Source organism: Pseudophryne corroboree, chromosome 9 (assembly GCF_028390025.1).
Source record: "Pseudophryne corroboree isolate aPseCor3 chromosome 9, aPseCor3.hap2, whole genome shotgun sequence".
Lineage (NCBI taxonomy): Eukaryota > Metazoa > Chordata > Amphibia > Anura > Myobatrachidae > Pseudophryne > Pseudophryne corroboree.
Window position 1 is genome coordinate 218,198,457 of NC_086452.1, and position 23,703 is coordinate 218,222,159.

Below are 23,703 nucleotides of genomic sequence, written 5' to 3' on the forward strand. Positions count from 1 at the left end.
AGCTGCAAGATACAGCAATGGACTACTGTACTGTACTACTATATACTGGTGGTCACCACAATGCAACACTGTACTACTATATACTGGTCACCACAATGCAGCACAGATATTGAGCACTGATCAGGAGAATAGAACTGAGTCTGACACGGAGCTGCAAGATACAGCAATGGACTACTGTACTGTACTACTATATACTGGTGGTCACCACAATGCAGCACTGTACTACTATGTACTGGTCACCACAATACAGCACAGATATTGAGCACTGATCAGGACAATAGAACTGAGTCTGACACGGAGCTGCAAGATACAACAATGGACTACTGTACTGTACTACTATATACTGGTGGTCACCACAATGCAGCACTGTACTACTATATACTGGTCACCACAATTCAGCACAGATATTGAGCACTCATCAGGAGAATAGAACTGAGTCTGACACAGAGCTGCAAGATACAGCAATGGACTACTGTACTGTACTAGTATATACTGGTGGTCACCACAATGCAGCACTGTACTACTATATACTGGTCACCACAATGCAGCTCAGATTTTGAGCACTGATCAGGATACTAGAACTGAGTCTGACACGGAGCTGCAAGATACAGCAATGGCCTACTGTACTGTACTACTATATATTACTGGTGGTCACCACAATGCAGCACACTGAGCACAGATATTGAGCATTTCAGGTAGAGAACATAGCCACATCCTCTCCGCTCAATCGACAATGCATGAGTGAAAATGGCGGCGACGCGCAGTTCTTTATATGGAATCCGACTCTCGCGAGAATCTGACAGCGGGATGATGAAGTTTTCCCCCATTCGGGTTTTGCGTGTTAGGCGGGAAGAACCGAGGCTTCCTCGGACCCGTATAAACCACGTGAAGTTCGGGGGGGTTCGGATCTCGACGAACCGAACCCGCTCATCTCTACTTTATACACATTGGAAACAGTAGCGGATCTTGTCACGGGCAAGCAGGACTTTTGCCCGGGGCGCTGCCTTCCGGAGGGCGCCGCGCCAGGGCAAGATCCGCTGCTGCTGTGCCCCCCGCTGCCGCTGGCTGCTGTGAAGGGAAACTAGACGCTACGCGCGTCTAGTTTCCCTTCGTGGAGAGGACCTTTACTGTGCGGTGCGCGATGACATCATTGCGCACCGCACAGCAAAGGTCCTCTCCACGAAGGGAACTAGACGCTACGCGTCTAATTTCTCTTCGTGGAGAGGGCCTTTGCTGTGCGGTGCGCGATGACGTCATCGAGCACCGCACATAATTTCAGAGCGCTACAGTAGTCTGTACAGGGGGCGTAAATGACCACGCCCCCTGTACGAAGCCACGCGCCCTATTGCCGCCCGGGGCGCTCAAAGCCCCTGAACCGTCCCTGATTGGAAAATATAAAAGCAAAACGCAGAGACAAATCCTTGGCCGGAGTATTTATTTTGTTTTACAATGTTTCCTATAGCATGGTGTGCTGTGTTCTTGGTGAATCCTTCATTGCATGGGGGAGTCCCCGGTGTCAGAACTGGTGGATGTGGACTGCGCTCCCCTTCCTTTCATCACAGGAAAGAGGACTGGTCACCGCCGCAGCTGCCTCTCTCCCCAGCACACTCCATCTCCATCCTTCATGGCAACCACACAGAAGATAGCCACCGCTGCTCAGCGATTATGCCTCCCGGAAGTACTGTGCTGTAATCTCCGCCATGCTTCTTTTTCTATCCATAAAAAAGATGGATATGTTTATTTCTCTGGTCCAGCCTCGGCTAGTCACATGCAGGTATCAAAGCCTCACAGTTTGTAGGCAATGGAGACCAACTTAATCAAACGGACGGCACATATAAAAGCCATCACTTTCCATATTAAGCGGATCTATAAAAAATAAAGGTTCTTTACAAATAAGTATATATATATATATATATATATATATATATATATAAAGAAAGGCAAACAAGCTGCGGCACTCCAAATGCAAAAAAATAAGATTTTACTTACCGATAAATCTATTTCTCGGAGTCCGTAGTGGATGCTGGGGTTCCTGAAAGGACCATGGGGAATAGCGGCTCCGCAGGAGACAGGGCACAAAAAGTAAAGCTTTTCCAGATCAGGTGGTGTGCACTGGCTCCTCCCCCTATGACCCTCCTCCAGACTCCAGTTAGGTACTGTGCCCGGACGAGCGTACACAATAAGGGAGGATTTTGAATCCCGGGTAAGACTCATACCAGCCACACCAATCACACCGTACAACTTGTGATCTAAACCCAGTTAACAGTATGATAACAGCGGAGCCTCTGAAAGATGGCTTCCTTCAACAATAACCCGAATTAGTTAACAATAACTATGTACAATTATTGCAGATAATCCGCACTTGGGATGGGCGCCCAGCATCCACTACGGACTCCGAGAAATAGATTTATCGGTAAGTAAAATCTTATTTTCTCTATCGTCCTAGTGGATGCTGGGGTTCCTGAAAGGACCATGGGGATTATACCAAAGCTCCCAAACGGGCGGGAGAGTGCGGATGACTCTGCAGCACCGAATGAGAGAACTCCAGGTCCTTCTTAGCCAGAGTATCAAATTTGTAAAATTTTACAAACGTGTTCTCCCCTGACCACGTAGCTGCTCGGCAAAGTTGTAATGCCGAGACCCCTCGGGCAGCCGCCCAAGATGAGCCCACCTTCCTTGTGGAGTGGGCCTTTACAGATTTAGGCTGTGGCAGGCCTGCCACAGAATGTGCAAGTTGGATTGTGCTACAGATCCAACGAGCAATCGTCTGCTTAGACGCAGGAGCACCCATCTTGTTGGGTGCATACAATATAAACAACGAGTCAGATTTTCTGACTCCAGCTGTCCTTGCAATATATATTTTTAATGCTCTGACAATGTCCAGTAACTTGGAGTCCTCCAAGTCACTTGTAGCCGCAGGCACTACAATAGGCTGGTTCAGATGAAATGCTGACACCACCTTAGGGAGAAAATGCGGACGAGTCCGCAGTTCTGCCCTGTCCGAATGGAAAATCAGATACGGGCTTTTGTAAGATAAAGCTGCCAGTTCTGACACTCTCCTGGCCGAAGCCAGGGCTAGAAGCATGGTCACTTTCCATGTGAGATATTTCAAATCCACCTTTTTTAGTGGTTCAAACCAATGAGATTTTAGAAAGTCCAAAACCACATTGAGATCCCACGGTGCCACTGGAGGCACCACAGGAGGCTGTATATGCAGCACTCCCTTAACAAAGGTCTGGACTTCAGGGACTGAAGCCAATTCTTTTTGAAAGAAAATCGACAGGGCCGAAATTTGCACCTTAATAGATCCCAATTTGAGACCCATAGACAATCCCGATTGCAGGAAATGTAGGAATCGACCCAGTTGAAATTCCTCCGTCGGAGCACTCCAATCTTCGCACCACGCAACATATTTTCGCCAAATTCGGTGATAATGTTGCACGGTTACTTCCTTCCTTGCTTTAATCAAAGTAGGAATGACTTCTTCCGGCATGCCTTTTTCCTTTAGGATCCGGCGTTCAACCGCCATGCCGTCAAACGCAGCCGCGGTAAGTCTTGAAACAGACAGGGACCCTGCTGAAGTAAGTCCCTCCTTAGAGGTAGAGGCCACGGATCTTCCGTGATCATCTCTTGAAGTTCCGGGTACCAAGTCCTTCTTGGCCAATCCGGAACCACTAGTATCGTTCTCACGCCTCTTTGCCGTATAATTCTCAATACTTTTGGTATGAGAGGCAGAGGAGGAAACACATACACCGACTGGTACACCCAAGGCGTTACCAGCGCGTCCACAGCTATTGCCTGCGGATCTCTTGACCTGGCGCAATACCTGTCCAGTTTTTTGTTGAGGCGAGACGCCATCATGTCCACCATTGGTCTTTCCCAACGGGTTACCAGCATGTGGAAGACTTCTGGATGAAGTCCCCACTCTCCCGGGTGAAGATCGTGTCTGCTGAGGAAGTCTGCTTCCCAGTTGTCCACTCCCGGGATGAACACTGCTGACAGTGCTATCACATGATTCTCTGCCCAGCGAAGAATCCTTGCAGCTTCTGCCATTGCACTCCTGCTTCTTGTGCCGCCCTGTCTGTTCACATGGGCGACTGCCGTGATGTTGTCCGACTGGATCAACACCGGTTTTCCTTGAAGCAGAGGTTCTGCCTGGCTTAGAGCATTGTATATTGCTCTTAGTTCCAGAATGTTTATGTGAAGAGACGTTTCCAGGCTCGTCCATACTCCCTGGAAGTTTCTTCCTTGTGTGACTGCTCCCCAGCCTCTCAGGCTGGCGTCCGTGGTCACCAGGATCCAATCCTGTATGCCGAATCTGCGGCCCTCCAATAGATGAGGACTCTGCAACCACCACAGAAGAGATACCCTTGTCCTTGGAGACAGGGTTATCCGTAGGTGCATCTGAAGATGCGACCCTGACCATTTGTCCAACAGATCCCTCTGGAAAATTCTTGCGTGGAATCTGCCGAATGGAATTGCTTCGTAAGAAGCCACCATTTTTCCCAGGACTCTTGTGCATTGATGTACAGACACCTTTCCTGGTTTTAGGAGGTTCCTGACAAGCTCGGATAACTCCTTGGCTTTTTCCTCCGGGAGAAAAACCTTTTTCTGAACCGTGTCCAGAATCATCCCTAGGAACAGCAGACGAGTTGTCGGCATTAACTGGGATTTTGGAATATTCAGAATCCACCCGTGCTGTTTTAGCACTTCTTGAGACAGTGCTAATCCCATCTCTAGCTGTTCTCTGGACCTTGCCCTTATTAGGAGATCGTCCAAGTATGGGATAATTAATACGCCTTTTCTTCGAAGAAGAATCATCATCTCGGCCATTACCTTTGTAAAGACCCGAGGTGCCGTGGACAATCCGAACGGCAGCGTCTGAAACTGATAGTGACAGTTTTGTACAACGAACCTGAGGTACCCCTGGTGTGAGGGGTAAATTGGAACGTGGAGATACGCATCCTTGATGTCCAAGGATACCATAAAGTCCCCCTCTTCCAGGTTCGCTATCACTGCTCTGAGTGACTCCATCTTGAACTTGAACTTCTTTATGTACAGGTTCAAGGACTTCAGATTTAGAATAGGCCTTACCGAGCCATCCGGCTTCGGTACCACAAAAAGAGTGGAATAATACCCCTTCCCTTGTTGTAGAAGAGGTACCTTGACTATCACCTGCTGAGAGTACAGCTTGTGAATGGCTTCCAAAACCGTCTCCCTTTCGGAGGGGGACGTTGGTAAAGCAGACTTCAGGAAACGGCGAGGTGGATCTGTCTCTAATTCCAACCTGTACCCCTGAGATATTATCTGCAGGATCCAGGGATCTACTTGCGAGTGAGCCCACTGCACGCTGTAATTTTTGAGACGACCCCCCACCGTCCCCGAGTCCGCTTGAGAAGCCCCAGCGTCATGCTGAGGCTTTTGTAGAAGCCGGGGAGGGCTTCTGTTCCTGGGAAGGAGCTGCCTGTTGCTGTCTCTTCCCTCGACCTCTGCCTCGTGGCAGATATGAATAGCCCTTTGCTCTCTTATTTTTAAAGGAACGAAAGGGCTGCGGTTGAAAGGTCGGTGCCTTTTTCTGTTGGGGAGTGACTTGAGGTAGAAAGGTGGATTTCCCGGCTGTAGCCGTGGCCACCAAATCTGATAGACCGACTCCAAATAACTCCTCCCCTTTATACTGCAAAACTTCCATATGCCGTTTTGAATCCGCATCGCCTGTCCACTGTCGCGTCCATAAAGTTCTTCTGGCCGAAATGGACATAGCACTTACCCGTGATGCCAGTGTGCAGATATCCCTCTGTGCATCACGCATATAAAGAAATGCATCCTTTATTTGCTCTAACGACAGTAAAATATTGTCCCTGTCCAGGGTATCAATATTTTCAATCAGGGACTCTGACCAAACTACCCCAGCACTGCACATCCAGGCAGTCGCTATAGCTGGTCGTAGTATAACACCTGCATGTGTGTATATACTTTTTTGGATATTTTCCATCCTCCTATCTGATGGATCTTTAAGTGCGGCCGTCTCAGGAGAGGGTAACGCCACTTGTTTAGATAAGCGTGTTAGCGCCTTGTCCACCCTAGGAGGTGTTTCCCAGCGCTCCCTAACCTCTGGCGGGAAAGGGTATAATGCCAATAATTTCTTTGAAATTATCAGCTTTTTATCAGGGGCAACCCACGCTTCATTACACACGTCATTTAATTCTTCTGATTCAGGAAAAACTATAGGTAGTTTTTTCACACCCCACATAATACCCTGTTTAGTGGTACCTGTAGTATCAGCTAAATGTAACGCCTCCTTCATTGCCAAAATCATATAACGTGTGGCCCTACTGGAAAATACGGTTGATTCGTCACCGTCACCACTGGAGTCATCGCCTGTGTCTGGGTCTGTGTCGACCGACTGAGGCAAAGGGCGTTTCACAGCCCCTGACGGTGTTTGAGTCGCCTGGACAGGCACTAATTGATTGTCCGGCCGTCTCATGTCGTCAAACGACTGCTTTAGCGTGTTGACACTATCCCGTAGTTCCATAAATAAAGGCATCCATTCCGGTGTCGACTCCCTAGGGGGTGACATCCTCATATTTGGCAATTGCTCCGCCTCCACGCCAATATCGTCCTCATACATGTCGACACACACGTACCGACACACAGCAGACACACAGGGAATGCTCCTAACGAAGACAGGACCCACTAGCCCTTTGGGGAGACAGAGGGAGAGTTTGCCAGCACACACCAAAAGCGCTATATATATATATATCAGGGATAGCCTTATAATAAGTGCTCCCTTATAGCTGCTTTGTTATATCAAAATATCGCCATAAATTTGCCCCCCCTCTCTGTTTTACCCTGTTTCTGTAGTGCAGTGCAGGGGAGAGACTTGGGAGCCGTCCTGACCAGCGGAGCTGTGAGAGGAAATGGCGCCGTGTGCTGAGGAGATAGGCCCCGCCCCTTTTCTGGCGGGCTCGTCTCCCGCTATTTAGAGAAATCAGGCAGGGGTTAAATATCTCCATATAGCCTCTGGGGGCTATATGTGAGGTATTTTTAGCCTTTATATAGGTTACATTTGCCTCCCAGGGCGCCCCCCCCCAGCGCCCTGCACCCTCAGTGACCGCGTGTGAAGTGTGCTGAGAGGAAAATGGCGCACAGCTGCAGTGCTGTGCGCTACCTTTAGAAGACTGCAGGAGTCTTCAGCCGCCGATTCTGGACCTCTTCTGACTTCAGCATCTGCAAGGGGGCCGGCGGCGCGGCTCCGGTGACCATCCAGGCTGTACCTGTGATCGTCCCTCTGGAGCTTGATGTCCAGTAGCCAAGAAGCCAATCCATCCTGCACGCAGGTGAGTTGACTCCTTCTCCCCTCAGTCCCTCGCTGCAGTGATCCTGTTGCCAGCAGGAATCACTGTAAAATAAAAAACCTAGCTAAACTTTTTCTAAGCAGCTCTTTAGGAGAGCCACCTAGATTGCACCCTTCTCGGCCGGGCACAAAAATCTAACTGGAGTCTGGAGGAGGGTCATAGGGGGAGACGCCAGTGCACACCACCTGATCTGGAAAAGCTTTACTTTTTGTGCCCTGTCTCCTGCGGAGCCGCTATTCCCCATGGTCCTTTCAGGAACCCCAGCATCCACTAGGACGATAGAGAAATATGTATTGATTCAAAAAATCATCACAGCATCAGATAAAGCAACGTTTCGGTACTCGCAGGTACCGTTTTCAAGCTACATGCTGCTGAATAAAGTAGACAGGTAAAGCAGAGATAACACACGTTACTCACCTAAATACCCCCCTGTCGCTGAGAGAGGCCGGGTAGCGGCGGCGTCCCGCATGGAGTCCGTCCGTGACGGGCGCTGGCCGATGACGTCATGCCGCTGGGCGCCGGCGGTGATCCAGGAGAGCGTCGAGCGTTGCCTGGCAACCGGACGCTCCGGGCTGAGACATCTCCCCGGCCTCCCACAGCGGCTAAAGGAAAAAGGCACATAGTCAGTTGTAATTATAGGTCGGCTAGGAACAATAATAAAGGTGGCACATGTATGTATTGCAGTATGTGCGCGCACGCAGGTGCACGCACGCAGACACTGCAATGAGGGAAAAATGACATGAGAAAAACGGACATTAGATGAAAAAGTGGCAAAATAAACAATTAACCATTAATGTCTGAACTTGAACAAATAAACACTCATGACCAAGCAGAGGAGACAGGACTAATTGTCCGATGGATTGCCTCTAAGTATATATTGATACAAAGAAAGGCAAGCATTGGACAAGCTAAATGTTAAGCATAAAGAATGGGTGTATAGACCACCCCTTATAGAAAAGTGTTCCAGTTGTAGCGTTCATTCAATCCAGCTGGAGATACTGTATTGAGACTGTGTATCCACTTCATTTCACATTTTAATAGCTTTCCACTACGGTCGCCTCCACGTAATGAAGGAGGAATGTGATCAATTAACATATGTTTTAGTGAGGATAGCGAGTGGCCCAGTTGTTGGAAATGCCGGGCCACAGGTTGATCTGAATTCCCGCTGGCAATGGCCTTTCCAATTGAAGACCTATGGAGGGCCATGCGTTCGCGAGCTGTACGGATCGTTTTGCCAACATAATACAAATTGCATGGGCAAATTATAATGTAGATCACATGAGTGGAAAGACACGACAAGGTATGCTTCAAAAAAATGTTCTTTGAAGTGTGTGGATGCTTAAATGATGGGCCAGTCAACATATGTGAGCAAGTGGTACATCGGGGGCATTTGTAGCAACCTGGTGGTTTCGTCATAAAGTGAGGAACAGGAATGGATTTGGTAAAACCTGTGATGTCCGTATGGACAACCATGTCTTTAATATATATTAATTGAAGAATGGGCACTCAATTATCCAAAGAAAACCAACATTTTGCTTGTAGCGGAAAATTATTTATTACTTACAGACCATAGTAAAGTGCAAATGTGCAAGAGAGGTTTAGTCGACGTGACGATTCGGTCCACTAGGGACCATCATCAGGACTTGTAGCAATGCATTATGTCACCAAGGCAGCCCAGAGGCAGACTGAAGCACCATCACCAACTGTATACCTATAAATACCCCAGGTCATTACCCAGTATTCCCCGTCAGGACAGTGTTGCATCATGGGAAGGTATAAAAATTAATTTGTTAGGCTAGTACATAACATCACAAATATAGTTCCCTACAGATCATCTCCAGCTCCAGCATCACAGCGCTAACTCATAAACCAAATCAAGCCTTTGAATATGTGCATCTATTAGTGACAAATCAGGAACAAAATATTGCGCTGTCTGAACCCCGGAACTAGCGCTTCTGGAAGTGACCGGACGTCATCATCACGCTGTGGAACACAATACCACACAGCAGGAAATGCCTTGCGTTCCACTGCGGCCCCAATGCGTTCCAAACTGACGGCAACCTTAAAAACACGGGTAATGCCACCACGACAACCTAGTAAACAATCAAGGATTAAAGTGAAGCCAACAAACAGCCTCAACCCCTAGTTAAACATATAATTGTATTCAATCCCAAACACTGGGAATCCTGTAATATATCTGATGTCACAGCCTGACAGAGGAAGGGAAATATCCCAGGGGATTCAGTTTATACATAAACACCCAAGTGTAGCAACTCCATTGTCAAACAATTAGCAAATTATATAAAACCAAACAATTCAAAACACAAGCAAAAACAAAACATCATTTTTTCTGTATTGGTCACTTCTGATGAAAATAAATATATATATATATATATATATATATATATATATATATATATTATATATATATATATATATATATATATATATATATATATATATAAAAAAAAAAAAATATATATATATATATATATATATATATAGTGACAAGAACACTGGAATAGTTTCTTACCTATGTGATTTAAACCCAAGGAATGTTGTGTTTGTTCTGATGAGAGCTTTTTGGCTTTTAGTAAGAGCTGGTTAAGGATTCCCGGGTTATGGATGGGAGAAAGGAGGACGGGCTCCATTCATTAGGCCCAGTCTGGGTCTTAGAACTTGTAGCTTCAGAGCAATCTAATTAGGGATTTCACCTGCATCAGGGTGTTAAAAGGATGCTAGCCTGATATTTTGCTCTCTCATTGCCTGTGCAAAAGGGACAGCACAGTCTCTGAGAGAAAACCTTCTACTGGATAAAAGGGAGCTATACTGGGTGATACGTTGCTTATGGTTTTGTAGCGTTAGTCAGGAGTGACTTATATTTAGTTAGCATTAGGTGGCAAGGTGTTTATTTCGATGTTTTATTTAATTTGTCTGCATTCTGAGGCCAGCTGCACCAGAAACCTTGGACTAGTGTGATCGCCCAGCCACTGTGCACTGCCATCTACCCCAGGAGATGGTACATGTTAATATATATATATATATATATATATATATATATATATATTTATTTATTTGTTCAGCTTGAAAAAGGGGCGGTGTAGCCCCAAAACATTGGTATGTCACTGTATTGTTAATACAGATCTGCTTCAAAGACTCTGGGTGCCGCTGCTTGTTTTGAATTTGGATATATAAATATCCATATGGAGGGGGTACAGCGTCACTTGTGAGGCGTCTTCTAGCAACAGTATGGGTTGTCAAAATTAGTCTATTGGATAGACACTCCCTAAATTTAAGGGCATCAGCTAACCTCTTAATGTACAGCAATGGAAAGTTACTATGCAAATAGAACATAAAACAGGTGAATAGAGGTATCAGCGACTGGTTGTGTCAGGTTTATAGCAAGAAAATATTGAGGTCATAGAAAATAGATTAAAAAGTGGATCAGATAGCCCAAGTAAAATGATAACATATTTTATTTATACAAAAGCTGGATATATAAAAATGGGAGGACAAAGATTTTACATGTAGATATTTAAAAAGATGTATATACTGTAAATATGCACATGAAAATGTGAGAAATTATAAAATTTATGAAAGGTTGGAAGAAACATGAACAACATATAAAGGAGTCTAGCGGTAGCTTATCTGTAATGCAGTGGCAGCAGCAGCGATCACAGATGGCTGCAAGTTCTTAAAGAAAAAACAGACTACCCCACCCATACAGATGGCGGGCGGCTGCAATAAGCTTGTGGTAAGCTCTAGCCACCCAGTGACAGTGTGAGCACTGTTTGTTCCACTTTAGCGCCACTTTATGATTTTTAACCTGCAGTGGCGGAACTTGTGAGTGGTGGGACTAGCTGCAAAAATATAATTTGGCATTTCTCCTCCACCCCAAACCAAATTCACAATATGCCAAACCAAGTTCACATAATGCCATACTGCAATGGGTGACAGAGAGGCAGAGGGTGACAGCATAAGGCAAGGGGAGGCAGAGGGTGACAGCATAAGGCAAAGGGAGGCAGAGGGTGACAGGGGGAGGAAATGTTTGACAGGAAGAGACAGTGGGTGATAGGGGTACAATCACAATGTCCTGTGTGGTGTGGAAAACAGGGGGCAAGGCATGTACCTTGGTGGTGGAAGGAACACAGCTGCCTCTGCTCTGTACATGACAGGTGCCTCTGCCCCTTGTGCTTTCCTTAGTTTGGTACTCAGTCACCCAGACTCTGGCAGTGCCAGTTACACTGGTTGTAAGCTACCTATGATTCACAGACAGCAGTGAATCAGAAAAAAATGCACAGCTGTCTGTTAATTAGAGGCAGTAACTCCTCTCTCCGTACGGCACATACCTAAGGTAAGGGGCAGGCCCTTTAGGAAGTGAGGCCCACCCTGCCCTCTGCACTGGGCTATTCATCCGACATTGCTCAAAATTGTGTTTGGGGGGGACAGGGGATAGCTTATTGCTGGTCTGGGAAGCAGTGGCCCCATACTATTGCAGCTGTCAGATTGACTGTTATGGATTTATCTTGAAGAATAAAACAACCCTTCTTTTTTCATTTCTATAAGTGAGTGTTTTTATTTAACCCCTTCCGGACCCTGCACCACCTCCTTTAGTTTTTTAGTTGTCTTGTTTGTATCTATATAAACAAATTCTGCGCCATACCAGTGTATAACAATTTAAAAGTCCAAAACCAGTGTTGTGCATAGGAAAATCCACTTGTAAGGGATGGCTCAGCTCCTTGTCTTCATACACACCAACTACTCCAATCTAAAACAAGAGAAATGACTGGAGCGCCTACTAGTGTAATAGTATATGAACTTCACCAATGTGCAGTATACAATTATAGGTGGACCCGTACCATATAGGAAATATAAAACAGCTTATCTCCAGTCTTTTACTGGTCCCCACATGTTTCTCAATTTCGAAGGATTATTTTTTAAAGAACAAATCTTTCAAATCTAAAAAATAGAGTTTCACAAAGGTGCCTCCTATTGCAATATGAACAGTACCAGTGTCATGAACCTGACCGTATTTCTCATATTCTGTGGATTACCTCAGCATATCCTGTAACCTGCATTTTCTTCAGCTAAGCATAAAGACTGCAAATCTGTGTTGCTTACCCTTGATTAGCCATCTGAGTAGGAATTCCTCTGAGTAATCAATAATCAGCTGTGAGCAGCATTTGATTCTTCACTGTGTTCAGCAATCTGGAGGTTAGGCCTAAAAGTCAGCATCCTCTGTTCATTTTTAGAAGCTCAGGCTCCAGTGTTTATTTGGCCAGCTAAGCCTCACTCCACATCAGAGTCTAACCTGGAGTACTGATGTGACAGGGTCTGATTACCTGACCATGAGCTATCCAATCCTGTGCCAGCCTGGTACTCCCTGAATCACTTGACACCAATCAACAGGTACCAAGATGTATAAGTAGAGAGACCTGTGTTACAGAAACTGCCAGTTCCTTAAGTCACACAGTTCAGTTTGACCTTAATAGCTGAGCTCCCTAAGAGGTAACCTTAATTACCTTAGTTCCTGTAAACCTCTGCTCTTTTGCTACCCAGTCTGGATTACAGTTGTGTTACCAGTTATATCCAGAACCAGCTCGGATTACAGTTGCATTACCAGTTATATCCATTACCAGCCCGGATTACAGTTGCATTTCCAGTCATATCCGGTACTAGCCCGGATTACAGTTGCATTTCCAGTTATATCCGGTACCAACCCGGATTACAGTTGCGTTACCAGTTATATCGGTACCCAGCCCGGTTCACAGTGCGCTACCAGTCATAACCGGTAACCAGCCCCGTCCAGTCATATCTGGTCCTAGCCCGGTTCAGGCACGCCAGAAAACAGCCCGGTTCTCACAGTCTCACCGGTAACCAGCCCGGTCCATAGTGCCCTGGTAACCAGCCCGAATCAGGCACGCTGGTAACCAGCTCTCCTCCCAGATCTGCGTAACTCCAGAGAACCCATTACATACTGTAGTTACCTGCCTGCATGAGTAAGACTTACATTCAACCACCTCAGTTCCGTCACAAAACCAGCCCCTCTAGCTGACCTTCGAAAGAATCCCCGGGTATACATTCACCATACTGCTATCAACACCAAGTCCCTGGTGATCCAGTGGTCAGGATACGGCTCCCTCTACCGAGGCCCAGGTTTTACACCTGGTCAGGGGTTGCTCCTTACCTTTTCATCTCACTGTTTCCCATAGACCAGCCAAAAATACACATAGTCCTCCAGTTACCTGCACGTACGACACATATACACTGGGTTCACAAAACTACAGTCATGACAACCAGGGTGTATTGTAGAAACAGAAAAAATACAGGTGGACCCATACCAGATGTATACATATAAAGCAGCTTATCTGAAGCCCTGTAATGATACACATGAAGTCCTTGTTAACATGAAGTTTAAAATTTTTTTTTTTATACAAATCCACAGTACATAAAAAACACAAGAAAAAGGCAGACATAGTGTAACCAATATAAAACAAGGGGTTACAAAAACATATGTGTATGCCCATACATTTAAATAATCTACCATTCCATTCCAGATACCGGTGGTGTTCATATATTATTGCACTAGGAGGCACTTTTGTCAAATCCTATTTTTCAGATTGGAAAGATTTGCTCTCTTAAAAATAACCCTTTGAAATTGAGAAACACATAGGACCAGTAAAAGACTGAAGATAAGCTGTTTTATATTTTCTATATGGTACAGGTTACCCTATAATTGTACACTGCACATTGGTGGAGTTCATATACTATTGCACTAGGAGGCGGTCCTGTCATTAAGGTGCCTATTGATTTATTGTGATTACCTTTGCATAACCATTAAGCTAGCTTATCTTCTAAAATAAATGACACAGACACAATAAGACACGGACAACAACTGCGTAAGTTTTAAAAGGTCATTAATGTATTTATTAAGTGGAATTACCCTTCTGGTAAGGGATGGCAAGGAAAGCGCTTGATGACCAGCTCTAGCCAATTGATGTTATATAATAATGGCGGAGACTTAAACGGCCCAACTTTCTGATATGAGGCGACTTAAACGCCTCATCCGGCCAAAAGAATAACCTGTCCTGATAAGGGAAACACTACCCTTTACTATGGCATATCGTGACCATTTCCTACGAAAGTGCCCCATCGTCCCCCCCGTCCGGGCAGAACTCACGAGCCGTCCTTGGAAAGGGTAGTTGCCCCTCAAAGACCATTTATGCCCCATGTGGCCGCTGGTCAAAAGCGCCTTCCTGTTGAAAGCTAAATTGAAATTGAAAGCCAAATAGTAGCCAAATCAGAGAGCATCAACCAAACAAAAAAGAGGAGGGCAGGCAGGATTTCCAGGTACCCAAAAAGGAAGCGCTGCTGCTGCCTCCCTATCTATATACCCCCTTACTGTTACCTCCCCCACACACCCGGATAGGCTAATGCAACACAAACCAAACCCCCCAAGGGGGAGGCTAATCTAACTAGCAAAAGCTCTCTCATTTACCCATCACAAACCAATGACCCCTTATATAATTTCATACCTATACAGCCTTCATTTACTCTTCTCTTGTTTCATCTCCTATATAATAGCCCAGATCTGTGATTCTGTGCCTGTGTGCCTAACGCTGGGCGGAGTCACAGTGCTGGGTGGAGTTACAGTCATAGAGTCACAGATCTGGCCTAATACGCGTCCCCCTCCTCCCAGTTCCCGGCTCCTGTGCTGCGGTTAGGAGGGCGGCTGAGCCCAGCCACAGGATGAGGCCGCCTCCCGCCGCTGTGGCCCCGTTTCCCCTCTCCAGACTCACTGTCAGCCACCGCGTCCTCTTCCTCCCTGTTTTATGTCTCCTGTGCTGCGGTTAGGAGGGCGGCTGAGACCACCCACAGGATGAGGCCGCTTCCCGCCGTAGCTGCTGCTGCAGCCACCGCGGCTCCCTGTCTCCCCACTCCCGCCTCACTGTCAGCTGCAGGGGGTACGCCCAGAGTCACTGAGTGGCGCACTCCCTCCCGTCACCTGCTGCTGCAGACTAGCCACGACCCCGTCTCCCAGCCCCCACCGGCGTTACCCGGACAGCAGGAGCAGCAGCAAGTGTGCGGGAGCGCGCATCAAGTTCACTACAGCGTTGCTGCTCCCGCTCCCAGAGAATGAGTGTGTGATGTCTTGGATATAGTGTGTGCATGGGGTATGTAGACAGTGTATCATGTGTAAATGGTTGGCTGTATATACAGTGCCCCTCCCCCACCCACAGCACCACCGCACCCGCCTCTCCACCATCCGCAGGGACCTCGCACTTGCACCTCCACCACTCGTAGCACCTCCCCACCCCTCCCCCTCCGTGCACCCCCCATACGCACCTCCCCCAACCATAGCACCTCCGCCCACCCTCCCCCATCTGCGGCACCCCCGCACCCGTCCGTCCCCCACCCACGAAACCCCTGCAACCACCCCTCCCCCACCCGTGGCACCCCCCCGACCCACTCCCCCATCCGCGTCTCCCCCGCACCCGCCTCTGTGCCAAACACGGCACCTACTAGAGGATTCATTAGGCACTGCATGTGCTGTTCATGCCATCGCAAGGGGCTACGGCCCCTTAACCATCGCATGCCCTTTGAACGTGCACTATTTCGCCACTCACTAAATTATGATTGCCGCTAATACTCCATATAATAATGATGTTGCACGCCCCAAGCGCGATGAATCACCTAGTGTGTATATATATATCAGTGACGTGCGGTGAGGTGAGGTGGGGCAGAGCCTTTCCTATCATACTAACATATAAGCCAGAATTTTGACTATATAAAGTATATGAAAAATTCAAAGATTATATTACAAATATCTTCTCTGTACAGTATTATTATAATTATTTTTATAGTCATAACTCTGGAGCTATAGTGACACAATTTGTAGGCTTACCATTAGGGATGTGCACTTGAAATTTTTCGGGTTTTGTGTTTTGGTTTTGGGTTCGGTTCCGCGGCCGTGTTTTGGGTTCGACCGCGTTTTGGCAAAACCTCACCGAATTTTTTTTGTCGGATTCGGGTGTGTTTTGGATTCGGGTGTTTTTTTCAAAAAACCCTAAAAAACAGCTTAAATCATAGAATTTGGGGGTCATTTTGATCCCAAAGTATTATTAACCTCAAAAACCATAATTTCCACTCATTTTCAGTCTATTCTGAATACCTCACACCTCACAATATTATTTTTAGTCCTAAAATTTGCACCGAGGTCGCTGGATGACTAAGCTAAGCGACCCTAGTGGCCGACACAAACACCTGGCCCATCTAGGAGTGGCACTGCAGTGTCACGCAGGATGGCCCTTCCAAAAAACACTCCCCAAACAGCACATGACGCAAAGAAGAAAAAAAGAGGCGCAATGAGGTAGCTGTGTGAGTAAGCTAAGCGACCCTAGTGGCCGACACAAACACCTGGCCCATCTAGGAGTGGCACTGCAGTGTCACGCAGGATGGCCCTTCCAAAAAACACTCCCCAAACAGCACATGACGCAAAGAAGAAAAAAAGAGGCGCAATGAGGTAGCTGTGTGAGTAAGCTAAGCGACCCTAGTGGCCGACACAAACACCTGGCCCATCTAGGAGTGGCACTGCAGTGTCACGCAGGATGGCCCTTCCAAAAAACACTCCCCAAACAGCACATGACGCAAAGAAGAAAAAAAGAGGCGCAATGAGGTAGCTGTGTGAGTAAGATAAGCGACCCTAGTGGCCGACACAAACACCTGGCCCATCTAGGAGTGTCACTGCAGTGTCACGCAGGATGGCCCTTCCAAAAAACACTCCCAAAACAGCACATGACGCAAAGAAGAAAAAAAGAGGAGCAATGAGGTAGCTGTGTGAGTAAGCTAAGCGACCCTAGTGGCCGACACAAACACCTGGCCCATCTAGGAGTGGCACTGCAGTGTCACGCAGGATGGCCCTTCCAAAAAACACTCCCCAAACAGCACATGACGCAAAGAAGAAAAAAAGAGGCGCAATGAGGTAGCTGTGTGAGTAAGCTAAGCGACCCTAGTGGCCGACACAAACACCTGGCCCATCTAGGAGTGTCACTGCAGTGTCACGCAGGATGGCCCTTCCAAAAAACACTCCCCAAACAGCACATGACGCAAGTAAAAATGAAAGAAAAAAGAGGTGCAAGATGGAATTGTCCTTGGGCCCTCCCACCCACCCTTATGTTGTATAAACAGGACATGCACACTTTAACCAACCCATCATTTCAGTGACAGGGTCTGCCACACGACTGTGACTGAAATGACGGGTTGGTTTGGACCCCCACCGAAAAAGAAGCAATTAATCTCTCCTTGCACAAACTGGCTCTACAGAGGCAAGATGTCCACCTCATCATCATCCTCCGATATATCACCGTGTACATCCCGCTCCTCACAGATTATCAATTCGTCCCCACTGGAATCCACCATCTCAGCTCCCTGTGTACTTTGTGGAGGCAATTGCTGCTGGTCAATGTCTCCACGGAGGAATTGATTATAATTCATTTTAATGAACATCATCTTCTCCACATTTTCTGGAAGTTACCTCGTACGCAGATTGCTGACAAGGTGAGCGGCGGCACTAAACACTCTTTCGGAGTACACACTTGTGGGAGGGCAACTTAGGTAGAATAAAGCCAGTTTGTGCAAGGGCCTCCAAATTGCCTCTTTTTCCTGCCAGTATAAGTACGGACTGTCTGACGTGCCTACTTGGATGCGGTCACTCATATAATCCTCCACCATTCTTTCAATGGTGAGAGAATCATATGCAGTGACAGTAGACGACATGTCCGTAATCGTTGTCAGGTCCTTCAGTCCGGACCAGATGTCAGCATCAGCAGTCGCTCCAGACTGCCCTGCATCACCGCCAGCAGGTGGGCTCGGAATTCTGAGCCTTTTCCTCGCACCCCCAGTTGCGGGAGAATGTGAAGGAGGAGATGTTGACAGGTCGCGTTCCGCTTGACTTGACAATTTTGTCACCAGCAGGTCTTTGAACCCCAGCAGACTTGTGTCTGCCGGAAAGAGAGATCCAAGGTAGGTTTTAAATCTAGGATCGAGCATGGTGGCCAAAATGTAGTGCTCTGATTTCAACAGATTGACCACCCGTGAATCCTTGTTAAGCGAATTAAGGGCTCCATCCACAAGTCCCACATGCCTAGCGGAATCGCTCCCTTTTAGCTCCTCCTTCAATGCCTCCAGCTTCTTCTGCAAAAGCCTGATGAGGGGAATGACCTGACTCAGGCTGGCAGTGTCTGAACTGACTTCACGTGTGGCAAGTTCAAAAGGTTGCAGAACCTTGCACAACGTTGAAATCATTCTCCACTGCGCTTGAGACAGGTACATTCCACCTCCTATATCGTGCTCAATTGTATAGGCTTGAATGGCCTTTTGCTGCTCCTCCAACCTCTGAAGCATATAGAGGGTTGAATTCCACCTCGTTACCACTTCTTGCTTCAGATGATGGCAGGGCAGGTTCAGGCGTTTTTGGTGGTGCTCCAGTCTTCTGTACGTGGTGCCTGTACGCCGAAAGTGTCCCGCAATTCTTCTGGCCACCGACAGCATCTCTTGCACGCCCCTGTCGTTTTTTTAAAAATTCTGCACCACCAAATTCAAGGTATGTGCAAAACATGAGACGTGCTGGAATTTGCTCATATTTAATGCACACACAATATTGCTGGCGTTGTCCGATGCCACAAATCCACAGGAGAGTCCAATTGGGGTAAGCCATTCCGCGATGATCTTCCTCAGTTGCCGTAAGAGGTTTTCAGCTGTGTGCGTATTCTGGAAACCGGTGATACAAAGCGTAGCCTGCCTAGGAAAGAGTTGGCGTTTGCGAGATGCTGCTACTGGTGCCGCCGCTGCTGTTCTTGCGGCGGGAGTCCATACATCTACCCAGTGGGCTGTCACAGTCATATAGTCCTGACCCTGCCCTGCTCCACTTGTCCACATGTCCGTGGTTAAGTGGACATTGGGTACAACTGCATTTTTTAGGACACTGGTGAGTCTTTTTCTGACGTCCGTGTACATTCTCGGTATCGCCTGCCTAGAGAAGTGGAACCTAGATGGTATTTGGTAACGGGGGCACACTGCCTCAATAAATTGTCTAGTTCCCTGTGAACTAACGGCGGATACCGGACGCACGTCTAACACCAACATAGTTGTCAAGGCCTCAGTTATCCGCTTTGCAACAGGATGACTGCTGTGATATTTCATCTTCCTCGCAAAGGACTGTTGGACAGTCAATTGCTTGGTGGAAGTAGTAAAAGTGGGCTTACGACTTCCCCTCTGGGATGACCATCGACTCCCAGCAGCAACAACAGCAGCGCCAGCAGCAGTAGGCGTTACACGCAAGGATGCATCGGAGGAATCCCAGGCAGGAGAGGACTCGTCAGAATTGCCAGTGACATGGCATGCAGGACTATTGGCATTCCTGGGGAAGGAGGAAATTGACACTGAGGGAGTTGGTGGGGTGGTTTGCGTGAGCTTGGTTACAAGAGGAAGGGATTTACTGGTCAGTGGACTGCTTCCGCTGTCGCCCAAAGTTTTTGAACTTGTCACTGACTTATTATGAATGCGCTGCAGGTGACGTATAAGGGAGGATGTTCCGAGGTGGTTAACGTTCTAACCCCTACTTATTACAGCTTGACAAAGGCAACACACGGCTTGACAAATGTTGTCCGCATTTCTGGTGAAATACTTCCACACCGAAGAGCTGATTTTTTGGGTATTTTCACCAGGCATGTCAACGGCCCTATTCCTCCCACGGACAACAGGTGTCTCCCCGGGTGCCTGACTTAAACAAACCACCTCACCATCAGAATCCTCCTTGTCAATTTCCTCCCCAGCGCCAGCAACACCCCTATCCTCCTCATCCTGGTGTACTTCAACACTGACATCTTCAATCTGACTATCAGGAACTGGACTGCGGGTGCTCCTTCCAGCACTTGCAGGGGGCGTGCAAATGGTGGAAGGCGCATGCTCTTCACGTCCAGTGTTGGGAAGGTCAGGCATCGCAACCGACACAATTGGACTCTCCTTGTGGATTTGGGATTTCGAAGAACGCACAGTTCTTTCCGGTGCTTTTGCCAGCTTGAGTCTTTTCAGTTTTCTAGCGAGAGGCTGAGTGCTTCCATCCTCATGTGAAGCTGAACCACTAGCCATGAACATAGGCCAGGGCCTCAGCCGTTCCTTGCCACTCCGTGTGGTAAATGGCATATTGGCAAGTTTACGCTTCTCCTCCGACAATTTTATTTTAGATTTTGGAGTCCTTTTTTTTACTGATATTTGGTGTTTTGGATTTTACATGCTTTGTACTATGACATTGGGCATCGGCCTTGGCAGACGACGTTGCTGGCATTTCATCGTCTCGGCCATGACTAGTGGCAGCAGCTTCAGCACGAGGTGGAAGTGGATCTTGATCTTTCCCTAATTTTGGAACCTCAACATTTTTGTTCTCCATATTTTAATAGGCACAACTAAAAGGCACCTCAGGTAAACAATGTAGATGGATGGATACTAGTATACTTATGGATGGACGAGCGACTGCCGACACAGAGGTAGCTACAGCCGTGGACTACCGTACTGTGTCTGCTGCTAATATAGACTGGATGATAATGAGATGAAATCAATATATATATATATATATATATATATATAATATCACTAGTACTGCAGCCGGACAGGTATATATTAGAGATGAGCGGGTTCGGTTTCTCTGAATCCGAACCCGCCAGAACTTCATGTTTTTTTTCACGGGTCCGAGCGACTCGGATCTTCCCGCCTTGCTCGGTTAACCCGAGTGCGCCCGAACGTCATCATGACGCTGTCGGATTCTCGCGAGGCTCGGATTCTATCGCGAGACTCGGATTCTATATAAGGAGCCGCGCGTCGCCGCCATTTTCACACGTGCATTGAGATTGATAGGGAGAGGACGTGGCTGGCGTCCTCTCCATTTAGATTATAAGAGACTGAGAGAGATTTACTGGAGCTGACTAGGAGGAGTACTGTTACTGTAGAAGTGTAGAGACTGAGTGGAGAGAGTTTACTAGTGAGGACAGTGCAGTTTACTTTATAATCCGTTCTCTGCCTGAAAAAAGCGATACACAGCACACAGTGACTCAGTCACATACCATATCTGTGTGCACTGCTCAGGCCAGTGTGCTGCATCATCTATTATCTATATATTATATTTTATATATCTGTCTGACTGCTCAGCTCACACAGCTTATAATTGTGGGGGAGACTGGGGAGCACTACTGCAGTGCCAGTTATAGGTTATCGCAGGAGCCAGGAGTACATAATATATTATATAGTGAGTGACCACCAGACACACAGTGCAGTTTATTTAATATATCCGTTCTCTGCCTGAAAAAAGCGATACACACAGTGACTCAGTCAGTCACATACCATATCTGTGTGCACTGCTCAGGCTCAGGCCAGTGTGCTGCATCATCTATATATATTATATATCTGTCTGACTGCTCAGCTCACACAGCTTATAATTGTGGGGGAGACTGGGGAGCACTACTGCAGTGCCAGTTATAGGTTATAGCAGGAGCCAGGAGTACATAATATTATATTAAAATTAAACAGTGCACACTTTTGCTGCAGGAGTGCCACTGCCAGTGTGACTAGTGACCAGTGACCTGACCACCAGTATATATAATATTAGTAGTATACTATCTCTTTATCAACCAGTCTATATTAGCAGCAGACACAGTACAGTGCGGTAGTTCACGGCTGTGGCTACCTCTGTGTCGGCACTCGGCAGCCCGTCCATAATTGTATATACCACCTAACCGTGGTTTTTTTTTCTTTCTTTATAGTCATACTAGTTACGAGTATACTATCTCTTTATCAACCAGTCTATATTAGCAGCAGACACAGTACAGTGCGGTAGTTCACGGCTGTGGCTACCTCTGTGTCGGCACTCGGCAGCCCGTCCATAATTGTATATACCACCTAACCGTGTTTTTTTTTTCTTTCTTTATACATACATACTAGTTACGAGTATACTATCTCTTTATCAACCAGTCTATATTAGCAGCAGACACAGTACAGTGCGGTAGTTCACGGCTGTGGCTACCTCTGTGTCGGCACTCGGCAGCCCGTCCATAATTGTATATACCACCTAACCGTGGTTTTTTTTTCTTTCTTTATACATACATACTAGTTACGAGTATACTATCTCTTTATCAACCAGTCTATATATTAGCAGCAGACACAGTACAGTGCGGTAGTTCACGGCTGTGGCTACCTCTGTGTCGGCACTCGGCAGCCCGTCCATAATTGTATATACCACCTAACCGTGGTTTTTTTTTCTTTCTTTATACATACATACTAGTTACGAGTATACTATCTCTTTATCAACCAGTCTATATATTAGCAGCAGACACAGTACAGTGCGGTAGTTCACGGCTGTGGCTACCTCTGTGTCGGCACTCGGCAGCCCGTCCATAATTGTATATACCACCTAACCGTGGTTTTTTTTTCTTTCTTTATACATACATACTAGTTACGAGTATACTATCTCTTTATCAACCAGTCTATATATTAGCAGCAGACACAGTACAGTGCGGTAGTTCACGGCTGTGGCTACCTCTGTGTCGGCACTCGGCAGCCCGTCCATAATTGTATATACCACCTAACCGTGGTTTTTTTTTCTTTCTTTATACATACATACTAGTTACGAGTATACTATCTCTTTATCAACCAGTCTATATATTAGCAGCAGACACAGTACAGTGCGGTAGTTCACGGCTGTGGCTACCTCTGTGTCGGCACTCGGCAGCCCGTCCATAATTGTATATACCACCTAACCGTGGTTTTTTTTTCTTTCTTTATACATACATACTAGTTACGAGTATACTATCTCTTTATCAACCAGTCTATATATTAGCAGCAGACACAGTACAGTGCGGTAGTTCACGGCTGTGGCTACCTCTGTGTCGGCACTCGGCAGCCCGTCCATAATTGTATATACCACCTAACCGTGGTTTTTTTTTCTTTCTTTATACATACATACTAGTTACGAGTATACTATCTCTTTATCAACCAGTCTATATATTAGCAGCAGACACAGTACAGTGCGGTAGTTCACGGCTGTGGCTACCTCTGTGTCGGCACTCGGCAGCCCGTCCATAATTGTATATACCACCTAACCGTGGTTTTTTTTTCTTTCTTTATACATACATACTAGTTACGAGTATACTATCTCTTTATCAACCAGTCTATATATTAGCAGCAGACACAGTACAGTGCGGTAGTTCACGGCTGTGGCTACCTCTGTGTCGGCACTCGGCAGCCCGTCCATAATTGTATATACCACCTAACCGTGGTTTTTTTTTTCTTTCTTTATACA

At 46.8% G+C, this 23,703-nt stretch overlaps 1 protein-coding gene and 1 long non-coding RNA gene across 4 annotated transcripts in view; one reads left to right on the forward strand and one right to left on the reverse strand.

Annotated features, from left to right (window-relative positions):
• CRB1 (crumbs cell polarity complex component 1) overlaps positions 1 to 23,703 on the forward strand; it is a 307,060-nt gene that overhangs the window by 39,049 nt on the left and 244,308 nt on the right. The window lies entirely within an intron of this gene.
• On the reverse strand, positions 1,419 to 12,733 carry LOC134956905 (uncharacterized). 2 transcript variants are annotated; one of them, XR_010186282.1, is made up of 3 exons: positions 12,477 to 12,733; positions 7,773 to 7,957; positions 1,419 to 1,712 (listed from the first exon to the last, which is right to left on the reverse strand). It is a non-coding gene; the product is annotated as an uncharacterized LOC134956905 (long non-coding RNA). The 2 variants fall into 2 exon arrangements; XR_010186283.1 differs by lacking the exon at positions 12,477 to 12,733 and adding an exon at positions 12,410 to 12,470.